This window comes from Crocuta crocuta, unplaced genomic scaffold (assembly GCF_008692635.1).
Source record: "Crocuta crocuta isolate KB4526 unplaced genomic scaffold, BGI_CrCroc_1.0 scaffold343, whole genome shotgun sequence".
Classification (NCBI taxonomy): Eukaryota; Metazoa; Chordata; class Mammalia; order Carnivora; family Hyaenidae; genus Crocuta; species Crocuta crocuta.
In genome coordinates this window covers 3,949,081-3,964,410 of record NW_027532679.1, presented here as the reverse complement: position 1 = coordinate 3,964,410, position 15,330 = coordinate 3,949,081, and the positions used below count along the sequence as shown (strand labels likewise).

The 15,330-nt window shown below is 38.3% G+C and overlaps 1 protein-coding gene across 2 annotated transcripts in view; it reads left to right on the top strand.

Moving 5' to 3' along the window:
* Positions 1 to 15,330, top strand: part of EBF1 (EBF transcription factor 1) — a 388,391-nt gene that overhangs the window by 271,866 nt on the left and 101,195 nt on the right. The window lies entirely within an intron of this gene.

Sequence of the window (15,330 nt, the reverse complement as noted above, 5' to 3'; positions counted from 1 at the left end):
CCCTTCCTTCTAACCTTAACATCTGTCAGCAAGATCCACCTGGGCCTTTGCATGATTAGAGCCCACTGCACGGGGAGCTTACTGGTGCTAATTTTAGCCCCCATGAGCATAGAATGCCTGCTGCAGGACCCGGGGCCAGATCAGCTTAGGAAAATTAGGAAAACAGATTCCAAGGAGTCGCTGCATCTCCATTTAGGAAGCTCTATGTGGCTGTAGTGATGATTGTTAATAATGACTGGAAGAGTTTTCAACTTTTTAACTATTCTGTTTTATTCCTTAATATCTTAACAAGTCTGATGATTAGTCTTTAGTTCATTCCCTCATTCATTCAGGCATTCGAATAGTCATTCATCTATTTAACATATGTTTACTGACTGACTGCCTATTGTATTAGATAATAGGGATGCAGAAGAGAACAAGACAGCGACAGCATTTTGAGGTATATAGTCGTGTGTGTGTGTGTGTGTGTGTGTGTGTGTGTGTGTGTGAATGTTAAGCAAATAATTACAAAAATAATTCATTTAGAATTACTTAAATTGCAGTGATGGTACGCACTATAAAAGAGAAATACAAACTTCTAAGAGGTTTAAACAAGGGGATTCAGCCAAGTGTGACGAATGAGGGACACTTAAGATTTAAAATACGAATGAGGGGCACCTGGGTGGCTCAGTCGGTTAAACCTCCGACTTAGGCTCAGGTCATGATCTCACAGGTTGTGGGTTTGAGCCCCACTTCGGGCTCTGTGCTGACAGCCAGCTCAGAGCCTGGAGTCTGTTTCGGATTCTGTGTCTCCCTCTCTCTCTGACCCTCCCCTGCTCATGCTGTCTCTCTCCCTCTCTCAGGAAAAAAAAAAAAAAACCATTAAAAAAATACAAACGAGTAGTATTTCGTCAAGCAAAGAGGAAAGAGCATTTTTGGTAGAGGGGGAAGCATGTCCGAAATACCATGTGGGGGCACAATATTAGAATCTTGGGAAAGGGCTAATAGGGAAGGTGAGTTAGGTCTGAGATCCATTTTTTAAAAAATAAATTTGAGAATTTCCTATAGGTCGTTTTTCTTTGACTTGGAGATATGGGTCCAATGCATTTTCCTAACAGTTAACAGACTAATAGAACTCTTTTCCCAGTAAATACTAGCTTTTAGACCACTCTTTTGAGTGATGATGACTTTGCTGTTATGATAGCAGCCTTTGAGCACCTATCAGTGCTCAGCCCTTTGTATCACCTCTTTTAATACTCTGAACCACCATAGGAGGGCACTACTATTATTGTCTCCACTTAGGAAACAAGGGAAACTGAGGCCATCCTTCAAAGATTTCGTTATGGCCAAATAGAAAAAGTTAGGTTTTTGCATCTGTAGCATTTGGATCTCCAAGTAGCTGACATAAGGCGGACATCACCACCAAAGACATAAGGCCTTTTCCCACTGTTTAGTCAATGCTAATCTCCTCACATTGGACTTCAGAGGTGGAGAGAAATTCTCCTGCTATTTGATCATGTAATATAATTCCTGCTTCAATTGAAGCAAATTCACAACGTTACTCAAAGGCAAATTGAAAAGCCAGATCTGTGCTAAATCCCCAGGGTATGTTAGTTGGCATGTGCGTTGATATATGGGAAGGTGCTTTTCTGGGTTAAGATAAAAAATCCTGGTATCATGTCACGCTATCAGGCACCCCATCTTAATCTCCTTGTGCCAGCCCTGCAACTTGAAATACTCAGTGGACAGAAATGAAACTTTGTAGAAATTAGGTGATCATCCTCCTTATCAGATGAATTTGATGCCATCAGCATGATTTTAGCATCTTCAGAAAAAAAGAGATTTACCTGGAGAGGAGCAAGAGAGAGTTTGAGACGTGGATGGTAGGACTTTTCTGCCAGTCTGCCTTGGGCAAGCTTCCTGGGAGATGACCTAGTAATTAAAGTCCTGCTTAAACGTATGCTGGTCAGTCATAGTAGAGGCACTGACATGGGAAACCAGAAGGTAACCAGAGAAGGAAAAGTGAAACACAAAAGTAACACTCTGGAGCCCACAGGGTGCAGAAATAGATCTGAATTGGATGAATACTTATCTGACCACTAAGCATGAAAGCGGAACCCAAATACTAATATATTTTTATACCAATCTGTGAAATTAATCAATATTTCATATGTGAACATATGCTGCTATGTTGCCAGCTTATTTAATTGACAGTTGCAATCAGTAGGACACCAGTTGCACAAACCCACGTTCTTCACCCATATTCTAGGGAGACATGCTGCAGCAGAATTTATGGAATAGAGGCACAGACAATGTCAGCTTTGGGTCCTCTTCTCAAGTTTCTCTCATTGACTTTGGGCCAAAGTAAGAAAAATTTCAAGAGACGAGCATATGTAACCAATGAACACATAGCAATAGACTTTGGCTATTATTTAGAAGAATGATTAAAATTAATGTGGTTGGCACACATTGAGAACTTTAATTCTTTATTATTCTTTGTCTTTGTTTTGAGCACAGGTGGGAAGCCAGCAGATACTGAGCACCTACTTTTTCTGAGGGGCCTGAGGCAGATGTTTTTAGGTATATTATGTGTAGGACTGTGGATGAGGGGACTGTGTCCCGGCAGTTCCAAGGTATTTTATCATATCTTAGTGGGGAAGGAAAATAGAGTTTTGGTCCCTTTTTGCTAAAATCTTCTGGCTGAATCATCAAACCAGCTGTGCCCTTCCAGTAACTATTATGTGCAACAAATCAATAAAGTCAGACCTCAGATTCTTCTACCTTTCAACTTTGGCAGAATCCTAGAAACGCTTCTTGATTTGGTTAGCTAAAGCCTGTGGAATTCAATCATTGTTGCTCAAAAGAAAGTAAAAAAAAAGTTGGGGAAAATGTTATTGAGGTACTGTTTTAGGATAACCTATTTAACAAGTAAACTTTTATTATTTTCTTTGTATGCACAAAATTCTATAATGAGCACCACTGAGATGGATAATGTCCAGATTGAAAATGAAAGTTAAGGGGAATTGTTCTACATTTAAAAATATAAGTTCTCAAAGTGCTGCTATACTTATATTTGATGTCTAAACTCTGACTGTGTGTTTAGCAGCCCAACTTGTAACAATAGAAAAGCTTCTAAGCCTGGAAACTGGAATATTTCCAGTGTTCCTGTGTTTAAATTGGCACCTGTGGTATTATATTAGGATGCCATTTTTTGAACTTGGAAATAGAAGAAGGTAGAGAGAGATTTTACTATAATTCATATGGGGGGCTGAGTCTTAGGGGGAAAATAACTTTGCTTGGAAATAGAGTAGTAATATTCTGTAAAGTTAATAAATATCTACACTCTATCGTGGGAATAAGAATTGCACAACTAAGATTTTATGGGTCTTTGGCTGTAGTATTTACATGATAGAAGTGAGTATTTTAGCCAAACTGAGCAGAAATTTCAGATAAATACCAAATTTGAAGGGTAGTTTGGGTGTTTTAAATATTAGACTTTATCTACCAATGTGGACTGTCAAAATCTCAAGTTCAAGTGAGTTTCTTAAATTCAGTTACCTCATTTGTAAAGTGGAATTTCGAATAACATCTGCTTGCCTGCTACTCAGGATTGATATTAAGAATAATTGAGATGGGCAAACCCTTTGAAGATTTAACAGGGCTAGTTAATTGTCAGGTATTGGTTGAGTGCAGAATACCGTCTATCCGTTTTGTGAGTGAATGTGGTCCCTGCTTGCACGAGATGTGTTGAATGTTAGGTTGATTTGCATACATATATGCAGTCCCAGGTTTACACATACATACATATGTACCAGGATAAAAGTTCAAGGAAAATTGTAGTTAGTGATGAATGAATGAAAGAGACATGAAGAAGCTCACTAAGAGTTAGTATTTTTAAGCCTGAGATAGGAAGAAACAGCTTCATGTGGAAGACTGGTCTTTATGATACAGTACTATTCGGGTAAAACCTTCCTGAAAAGGAAATGGTGGACAGGTGCACAGCATGTTTGGAGACAGAGAATTTGGAGGGCCTGTCACGATCATCTTCATTTTTCTTTTTCCTTACATTCCTTCTCCTTCTCCTGCAACTCCTCATCTTTTTCATTCTATCTCACATTTATTTATTGCTTACTCTGTGCAGAGTTCTGTCCACATAGATTAACTTATTTAAACCTCACAACAACCTCATGAGGCGAGTTCTCTTATAACTGTTATTCCCAATTAAAGTGATAGAAACTGAGGCTTTAAAAAAGTAATTNCCTAGAAATAAATAAAACATTAAAAAAAAATAAAAATAAAAAAAATAAAAAAAAATAAAAAAGTAATTGACCCAAGCTGGGAAGTGGTGAAGCTGTAATGTGAGCTGAGGCCTCCTGAATCCAGAGCCATTGGTTCCAACTGCTGCCAATTCCCGCTTCCAATTTGGGAGAGATGGGGACTGAGGTTGGAAGGGGAGAACTGGCCAGACTCGCGAGGGTGGACTTGATCCCATAGGCTAAGGAGAAACAACAGAAAGCTTTTGAGCACAGCAATAACATTTTGAAAGCTGGCATCTGAGGAAGGTTAATCTGGGTTTTTGGTATGTAGACGAGATTTAGCACATAATTAATAATCTGATAGTAGAAGTGAATTACAAACAGACAAGTGTGTTTGCTTTTTGCAGTCCGGATTGAACAGCTCAGACCCCAAAGAGTAATTTTCGAGGAAGTTGAGTCAGTCAACATGGAGTTCAAATGGAAGTGGAGTTCCCACTCTACTTTACTCTTCTGTCTGGATACATTTGATGATACACATTCCGGTGCTTGTGACGTCATGGATCATCACCACGGAAACATCTGTGCTATAACAAACACTGGAGTGCAGCGTCACTGAATGTGTCAGGGAGGAGAGGAAACTGGCTCAAAATGATAAGGCTCTCAATAATAAAAATTCAGTCAAATACATTAGCAGTAGCAGCCTTGGTCGTGAAGAGAAATATAAGCATTACTATTCTGAAAAGCACAGAGCAGGAATTGTGCATTACTAAAGGCTGGGCAAGGCTGATTTTGAGATGCTGCTCACATTCAAAACACAGTTTCCTTAAAAAGTCACTATCTATGCTGTCTTGCATGATGACAATAGAAATCCTTCAGGAGCAGGGAGCTCGTCTCTCAAACTGCTTATGGAAAATCTTCTACATAGGAGAGGAAGGCTAGCTGGGGACTTACATGTTGTTATGGGAGGGACCTTTAGTGATCAGAGGCAGCATTGGCACGGGTAGTGGTTTGTGTTTATTGTTTGATGAGTCAGTGGCAGTATTAGTTGTGTAGTTGAAGAAATTAATAACTGAAAGGTGATTCTAGGCCCTCCAAAAATGCAGAATTTACACACTGGTGGATCAGATCATGGACTGAATCTAGCTCTAAGCCGTGTTTTGGTTTGGTTTGTATGGTGCTTTAAGAAACTATGTATTTGTGGTTTTACAATTGAAAATAGAGTTTACCTAAAAATCCAGATTTGCAAATTCTCTTTACATTCAGAAGAGCTGGTAGTGTTGGGCCCACATTTTCAAATGGCAGCACTTAGGTCAAACTGAGAAGTTGTGTCCCTTTTGGGTGGGGCATATACTGTACCAATTAGCCACAATCCTCACCTTTTCCATTGTGTTGTCCCTAGCCCATTTGATTTACTTACCTTTCTGACTGGCTCTATGAGCATTTGATGTTGTGGTCATTGTTGAGGGGGGTAGAGATTACTTATTTCTAGCACAGTTCCTGGTATATGGATAGCACCTCAAATAAGTATAGCTCTGATTGTTCTTTATCAGTTATAGGGTCAGTTATTTAAACTTGATCCCTAGATCAACGCTGTCCAAAGTTTCTAAGGTGATGGAATTGTTGTATCTCTGTGCTGTCCTATGTGATAGTCACTAGCCATATGTAGCTATTGAGCACTTGAAATGTGGCTAGTATGACCAAGAAAATAATTTTCTATTTTTATTGAATTTTGGCTAATTAAAAATTAAATGTCAATAGTAACATATGGCTAGTGACTACCTTATTGGGCAAAGCAGATTTCAGTAATGAGATTGAACATCCTGTCCTTGTTTACAACAAAATGTGGAGAATAGACACTAGGACTGTGTGCGTGAGTGTTCATTTTACAAGAGATTACTTACAGTGAGCTTCATCACTTAGGATCACCTACCTCCTGAACGGGAACCACCCTATATCAGCTGACTACAATTCATGTCAAAAAAAATATGCCAAATACATATGTTTTATAAGATGTTATATGTACATTTGTACCAATATACATAAGTCATCTTAAGCTCGAAAGCAAAGTTTCACTGCTCTCTTCCTCTGGCTGTCCAGTTAAGGGTACTGTGCAAACATAATAACTAGACCTGTGTGTGGAAAAGCTTGAATTTTTTGATGAGCTGCTGGCTCCTGCCATTCATGATGCATAGAGCCAAGATCCAGTGTTACCAAGGGGATAATGGAAAGCTGGTGGAGCCCTCCTAGACTGCTAGAGGGATCTTACATTCTGAGGACTTAGGCTCCAAAGGCTGCAGTCTCTTGCATCTCCATCACAAATCTACACAGAACACGTCTAATGATCACATTGCCATAAACCAGCCACAAAGTAGGATGCTAAAAGATCCTTCTTTTACGCAACTTATTCATTCATTTGCATGCTGTTTGCCTCACTGAGCCCAGCAGTCACAGCCCTCCCTTTTCCTTTGTCACAGGTTTGGAAACCTCAGAACCATCTATCAGGGTTCTGACTTATTGGTCACTTACTGGCCTCTGTCCTGAGACTTACCCAGTCAACTTTTCCAACTGAAAAATAAGTAACTTCACTTCTCCTGAGGATGTATGCACAGGAGGGCAAAACAGTCTTTTTCTTTCAAGATGAAGCTCTGAATTATAAACCTCATCCCCTAAAAAAGCCTCCTAAAAACATAGAAACCCTAGTCAAAATGATAGAAATGGCTGTTGTAGCTATTTCATCAAATGATAAGGAATATCAGTCCTCTTGTAATGGGAAAAAAAAAACATACAGGAATATATTCTGCTTGGATCATTCATCCAGTTGGAAGTAATCTCACTGCTTCTCATATTCAGATTCTGCAGAGAGGATACCAAGTCTTCCTTTTCTATCTTTATGGGCAAATATCAGTGTAAACCCCTGTTGTGACAGTGAATTGAAGGAGTCCTAGAATTCAATAGGGGGAAAGAGACAAAACCCTCTAACAACAATGACAAAAGATCCTATTAATTTTAAATTCCTTTTTGGGAAAATTTTTTGTAAAAATGTTTTCTAGGAAAAGACCAAGCTGGTATCAACTAATGAAATGTTAAACTATCTGCACACAGATACGTTTTTAATGTTGAATTTCGTCTGGCTCCCAGACACAAGGAGGCTAAAAATTCATATTCAGATAAGGAAAGGCAAACCTTGGCGAACAGATGGAGCAGAGTTCAGCATAAAGGTTTAATCCTATCAGGCCGATTCCTGTATGACCATCTGGATAATCCGGCACACACATTCAAGGCCTGTTAAAAATACGACTCCAGCCAAGATTAACATCACAGATTTTCCACTAGACTTGCTCATATTTGACTTTATGATTTTCCAGGCCCAGGAAGATTGCCTACAAATAAAGACTTGAGTATTCCTTGAAGAAGCACTTACATGTTTTTTTTTTTTTTCTTAACCTGAAAATTGTTTCCTCTTTTCACAATATTAGCTGTCCATTTTTGGAAAGTTATTTTCATTTCCCTTTCTTCCCTGGCTTTCATATCTAGAACTTTTCTTACAACAGGATAATGAGGAGAATTGGGCCAAAAAATAATTTTGTGCATAAAAGTTCTCTTGTCAGGAAGAAAAGAGTTATTTACTTATTGTATAATCAGAGGCAAGTGAATTTACTATTGTTGAAACAAATATCACAATTGGATCCATGAATAATTCATTTTGAGAATTCTCCTACCTTCTATGATAATTTTTTTCAGTGGTGTGGCTGATGATCCTAGAACAAGAGAGAAAGAGAAAAGAAATAAAACACAGTGGCAATATTTGCCATGAGTTGTTGTGGGATTAATATTTTGTATATTTTAATTTTGAATTTGACAGATCAAACACGAGGTGGAAAACAGCACATTCTCACCTCCTTGAGTTTGTAAAATTCTGAGCTTCCGAAGTGTTAACAAACAATTTTTGCATATTATGAAACAATGCTATGTTGCTGTCATTGAATCAAAAAGCCTTCAATAAGTCTTTCAAGTGCAATTTAGAAGTTACAGGTACATCAAAATGTCAAGATTTTTCACTGCTAAATTGTTAAATAACCCTGTGTGCTGAACCTATACAGTTATGGATCTCAGGTAGACAAACTCAGGAATCTAAAAGTACTTGCCCTAGAATATTCAGATTACAATTGTTGCACTAGAGTTTCTGCCCTTCCCTTGCTCAAATCTGTGTCCACTGATTGTTGAAGAATTTCACGGATTCAGAATGGAGTAAGAGGGCTGAAAATTAAACAGGGGGGAGATACAATTTAAGCTTGCGCTGCATTTAGCAAATGGCATATTTTGGAACTTAGCTAAGTTGGGATACACCTAGATATTCCTGCAAAGTTAAGTCTGTGTTAATGTAGATGGACATTGGATCTACGTTTCCATCTATTGACTGTGAGGTTTTTCTTTTCTCCTTTTCTGTGAGAGCCATTCATGTTGTCGAAGTGAAGGACTTTGCCAAATAAAGTCATTTTGGAATAAAGGATGAAAAACACTTGAAATGCTTGATCTCCTCATTTAATATTTAATAGATTTAATTGCATTGGTATTGAGAAATCTCTGTATCATGGGTTTCATTTCTCTTCAAAGTAACACACACACACAGAGAATCTCTTTTGCATATATAATATATTATTCTTTGCCAAGTAATATTTACATATGCTAGTGGATGGGGCAATAAATGAAGACCAATAGCAAAACAAAATGAAAATCCTAGTAAACAATAAAATGCTTAGCTGCATAAAGCAGTTACTACAAAAATAAGGGAAGGCAAAAATAAATTTAGTAATTTAAGAACTTTGTATTCAAGAGTTATGTTTATTTATTTGTTTGTTAGCTGATTAGGAGTCTGTGGTGAGGTTAGCATTCTGAAAGTGAAGTTTGTGCATGCTGGTGCGAGGTTTCAGGTCAGGAATTATAACTGCTCTTGGCTTCCCAGGCATCCGGTTGGAAAGTGGGTAAACCCAGAGTAGATTTGCATCCTGTACATGGTGAAAATATAGAAAGCCAGTCTTCCTGTTAGGGGCAAACCCTCTGCTTGTCCCCCTTCCTGACCAGTAGCTGCCAGCTGTCAGGATCCAAGAATTCAGGAATTGGTACTACTGATCTGGGAGTAGTCAGGAAAGGAATCACTTCACTTTAAAAACCCAGCAAGAACAATTGTTTTGATTTAACAAGAAGGGCATATATCTGTGCATTGAGTCCAAGTAGGAGTCCTTTTTGTCCCCATCCATCTCTGGAATAGGCCTGCTCTCAAGCACAACTTCAGCAAAATCAAGTAGATACAGGAATAAAGATCTGAGGTTTATGAGGTCACAAGTGTCCCATAGAAATGGGCTGAGCTTGGGGCACCTGGGTGGCTCAGTCGGTTAAGCATCCAACTTCGGCTCAGATCATGATCTCACGGTTCATGGGTTCGAGCCCCGTGTCGGGCCCTGTGCTGACAGCTCAGAGCCTGGAGCCTATCTTCAGATTCTGTGTCTCCCTCTCTCTCTGACCCTCCCTTATTCACGCTCTTTCTCTCTCTCTCAGAAATAAATAAAACATTAAAAAATTTATAAAAATTTTGGGATAATAACAGTAACATCAGTTCCTTATTTCTGCAAAGGTCTCCATTAATGTTCATTCCAGGCAAATGAGAACCTTAAATAAAAAAAAATTAAAAAACAACAACACATTCTACCTTGGAAGGAGTGATGCTCGATCCACCTCCTCAGTCAATTTAGCTGGCTAGGTTAGCAAGTCACCGTATTGAAAGTTCCTAGGAAAGTTTTGCAATCAAGTACATCATCTGGAATGATGAGACTATTGGATATTCTAGTGAGTGAATGAACTCTGGCTTATGGAGAACTGGTGACAACAATAGTTATTATAGCAGCAGCAAGCATGCTCTGTGCCTGGCACACAGTAAAACAACAAAACACAAGCAGACACACTCTGCATTTTGCCACAAGTCTGAGAGCAGAAATTACTGCTTAGAGAGGGTAAGAGCTTTAGAAAGGCTAAGTGACTGCTTCAAGGTCATTCTGAGTGAGAGAGGTGGAATTTGAACAGCTGGAGCTGTTACCCATTTGCAAATACTGTAATATTCTGAATGTTAAGTCAACTTAGCATAATTGCATCTTTCTGTCTTTATCCAGGAACCAGTAAGGGCTGGTGCCAGCATCTTCACTGCCATTGTAAGCATCAGTTATCTGCTCCGTAGAAATGCTCATTAATAGAGAGTTCTGGCTAACAGAATGCTGGAAAAGGAGAGTTTACATCTTTTCGTGTACCATACACAATGGAAATGGGAAATCAGCTTATATCTATTTTAGTGGAAATTTCTCTTGAGACTTAGAATGGGAATAGAACGTTTCTAAATTTATACATTTTACCAACTGATGAAGTGTTGTTTTCCCAGCACATTTAAATACAAAAATGGACAAAACAGTGCATCACTAATGAGACTTCCATTGTAGGACATCAACTGTCACAAAAGCCTCATTTTGGAGATAAGAGATGATAAATCTTGCACCCAGGTCATCTATACGGCTATCCCAAACAAGTGAGATATTGATCACGGTACAAAGAGTTCAGAGGCAAAAGTACGAGCAGCCCCAGGACCCTGCTGATAGCTGCACACACCACTAATTCACCTCAATGGGCAGGCACCTCTGAGCTCAATTAACCCTTATTCCCAAGGCCACCCATAAACCCTGAGGTAAACATGGCTCTCCCGGCCCTTGCTTTCTATCAATGAAATAGATCATTTCTATTGAAGGCTAAGGTGCAATTCTAACTTACAAATTCACCTTGCTGAAAAAGCGCCTGATGCTTCCAATGCTAGTGAGCAGGCACTTGCATCTTGTAACATTGATTCTGTAAATCAGAGAATTTTAAACTGCCGAGGGCATCCGTGATTTCTTCTGTCTTCTGTGGCTCTTGGAAGGAAATATAAACATTCTGGAGGTGGAGCAGGTGATAGCAAATGTCCCCTGGTGCAGTTGTCTGCACACAGAACATTAGTTGTTAAATATGTACTGGAGGCTGAACGGTTTCTTTCCTTCCCTCTTTCTTTTCCTTTTTCTTTTTTTTCCCTCATTCTTCCCTCTCTTTTTCTTCTCACCACGACCATTGTTCAGAAGCAAATTGGAAATCTGGTAATTAGGCCCTGACTCACGGTGTAGTATTAGAGTCCCGAGCCAAAGTTCAACACCCTGAAATGAAATTTAAACCAATTAATCTGTTAGATTTTTATCGCTTGTCCGTGTTTTCTCAGCAATTCCCCCAGCACGTGGCCTTTGATCAACTCTCATACAAACGCTAAAATGTGTGCCTGCTGCTAGCAAGATGGGAATGACATTAACATGGTACTCATAAAACAATCAGAGCAGAGAAGCCCTCAAACAGGCAGGGCATGGTAATATTTAATAAAAGCACACACATAATCTTCAGAATTAGCATTTTGTGCCTTGCAGTACCTTTGGGAGAAGAGCTTTTATTTGTGGAGTGATCATTATTATAACAAAGAAGAGCTACCTAATAATTTCCACTTTAACTCTGCAATGTGCCACGAGCATTTCAGAGCCATTATGCTAAACTGTGGTGGGGTAATCATGTTATTGTCATAGTTTGAAGGAAAGAAAATCTCCTCTACTTTGGTGGCTGTTGGGGGTGGGGGAAGAGGTAAAAAAAAAAAAAAGCAACAAAACAAAAAAACAAAAAGGCAAAGAAAAAAAATCAACTTCAACTTTTATTTTTAATGAGATTTAGAACCAGAAATGGGGTTACTGTCCTTGTGGTTACCACAGTGAAAATTCACTGGTAAGGAAGGAAGAATCTTTTATTAATTAAATTATTTATTAATTAAATCAAGATTTGGCTGGTAAAAGTGTTTTTGTATTCAATCAAATCCACTCCCCTCCCCTATTTTATAATATTCTCATGGAGATAGAATTGTATTGATTATTACACTCCTGGGCTGGATTCAGTTCGTTTATAAATCTTTTCACCTTCAAATTCTACTGAATATCCGCTATGATTATTAAAAATGATCTCTCCTTGTCTTCTCTATGTCTCTTTGGATATCCTGAATGAAAGAAAAACAAGTCCTTGGCTGCTTCAGATGTTGTCTGGGCTTTCTCAGAGCAAAGCTTACCCAAAAAGAAAAGAGAAGGAGAGGCTTGGGATCTGTTAGCCAGCACAGCTCGGCTTTTGTTTGTTTGTTTGTTTGTTTGTTTAAATTAGTATCTATGTGTTCTAAATAGTACAACCTTTATCTCTTACAGAATTAAATGCTACGTTATTTAATTTTTATTATGAGAATACATTTACCTTAATGTGTGCTCATTGTAAATATTCAAACCATTTGGCTTTCTATAGAGTAAAATTGAAGTCTCCCTGTCCCCTCAGCACCACTCCAGCCCCATTGCTCTTTCATATGGATCCACCGGGGACAGTGGATGTACATCCTTCCAGACCTTTGTTCACATGTATCTACATACACACAAGCACAGGTGCACATACAGGCTCCTATATATATCATTTTTTTAAGTTAAGAGAATCACATTATTCATTAGACTATGAATTGTGTTTTTACTTAACATACTTTGATATCTTTCTATGTCAGTTTATGGAAATCATTTCCATCCATTCTGATGACACTCCTAATATTCTGTACTATGGATATACCATAATTTATTTAACCACTTTCTGATTGGGGCCACCTAGACTCTTGAATTTTTTGCTGCAGCGAACTTTTGTGTACTGTAGTTTAGGTACATTTGCAGGTATTTCCTGAGCTGCTTTTAGTCTGTCAGGTTTATTTGTGACTAGGATAAAAGTGTAAAGTGGTGGCCTAGGCATTAAATTTAGCCCATAAACATTTTGTTTACAGCCTACACATTTAAGAAAATTGAATTAGTTGCCAGTATTTAAAGATTGGGAAATTCACATAAAAATCTAGTTCCCAGCTTTTTTCAAAAGATCAAAAGACCAGACCACACTGGGCCTGCGTTTGTGTGGGGAGTACCAGTGGTTAGAGCTTCCCTAGTTCTTAGTGTCAGAGGCCATTCATCTCATGCTTATTCTGAGACTCTGAGCTGCGGTATTCATTTGTGTTTCTTGCCTTGGCAAGAATTTGTAAGTTCTTAATAACTGCTCTTGGGGCTAATCTGTTTAGCTGTTCACAGTGTCTTCCACCTTGTGTTATTGACATCTTAGAGGTCTTCATTTGGGGAGAATATCTGATGCATTGTTGGATAGTTAGCATCCTTGACTTACAGGCACTAAATGCCCTGCCACTAACATTCTTTTCCCACCTCTGTGTCTCAGTGGGAGGCCAGAGTCCTTTACATATTTTCCAAATTTCTCAGTGGAGAGATACCATAGAGCACCTTTAGAACCCTTTGAAGCCCAACTTTAGAAAAGTCTGCATGACTTATGTGTTCTAGGAATGGCACCTAGTCTCGAAGCTAAGATAGTGGATGGTTGAGTACAGAGGAAGGATGAATCAGAGGGTATGCCACTCTTTTCTTGGAGTACTTCCTTCAAGGGTTCTTTTCTTTAAAAAGCGAAGAAGATGGTGTCACATATTGTCTCCTCACCATGTTATCTCTGGAGACTTGATCTTTATTTCTCCTAGCTAGTTGACAGTTAGCTTTGTTTCTGGTTGGTTGCTCACAGAATTTGAAAACGTTATCACTTTCCTTAGGAAGTATTTGAAAGCACATAACATGCACAGATGTATACTTTCATGCCTTTTTTATCCTACAGATAACAAATAGAAAGAAATGGGAGGGGGTCAAGTCTAAAACCAGCTTGGCCATACTATAGGAGAGTCTTTCAAAGATCCAACACAGTCTTCTGCCTCCTTTTGTGCAATGCTAAGTAAGCCTAGAGGAGTACAACTTACTTAAAGCTATGTTTTTTCCTTACTTACATAAAGAAGTATGCTTACATGATTATAAAAATAAAATTTTAAAAATTAAAAGAAAGCTAATACAGATCAAGACTATTTTGTGGTTTATGAGGGTAGTCACAGGGTCAGCATTTAATGATACCATTAAATTTCACACTTTGCCATTAGGCAGGACTCTTTCAAGACCAGTTCAGTTAAACCAAGATCCTATTTTTCTCAGAAGTATCTGAAGATATGGAACCCTTTCAGCTCTATTTTAGCAACGAAGTATACTGAATTAGAAATTAAGAATTGAGATTTTGAGACATTAGCTAGAATGTTTCCAAACTGCTTTTATTTTAGGAATTCTACATAATTGTTAAATGTACTTTTTTCTCCTATAAATGTCGTATAATCATATATCATATTCTACCATTGGTTTGGGAATACTCAATCATGCATTTAAACATCTTCACCTCTTAAGAAAAAGCCCTGTGCCTGTGGAACATTGATCACAACCTTTATGTGTGTTAAAAATTGGACAGGAATTTTCAAGTTATGAATCATTTACATTTTCTTGATTAATTATTTTGTTTTTTGGAGAAAGTGAAGGAGGGAAAAGGCATCTGAACTATCCAATTTTAGTTATAAATGCATTACTATGAGTTCAGCCAACATGAAATGTTTAGTTTGGATATTTCCTAATTTCTCTGTGTTATTTTATAAGATGAATTTGAATCAAAATCAAACCCATTCTACTTGTTTGTGTGGTGGCACGTGAGCAATGGTCCCACTGGGCTGGGCTTAATATTTTCTTTTCTTCTTGCAAAAGTTAAAGCGTGACATTTTGCCAAATTTGACAAAGGCCAATAGTTTTCTTCCAGCTTCTTCCCGTTAAAATTAACTGGTGCTCTCATTGGCTTCAATATTTGGAAAGCCAGTCTTGGATACTTCATACACTTTTAATAAAGAGAGGGGTCTCGTTTCCTCTCCTTGCACAATATCTCCCTTGCTTTAAAATTTTGCTTTGTTTCTGTTCATAAAAGTAATCAGGAGAACAACAGCAATGGCTTTGTGGAGTTAAAAATCATTGTTGCCCTCTGAGAGATTTCAAAATCATAATCCTACAATTGCATTTATGCCTAGCAATTCCATTGAAAGTATGCCATGCTCATCAGGCAAACCACCTCC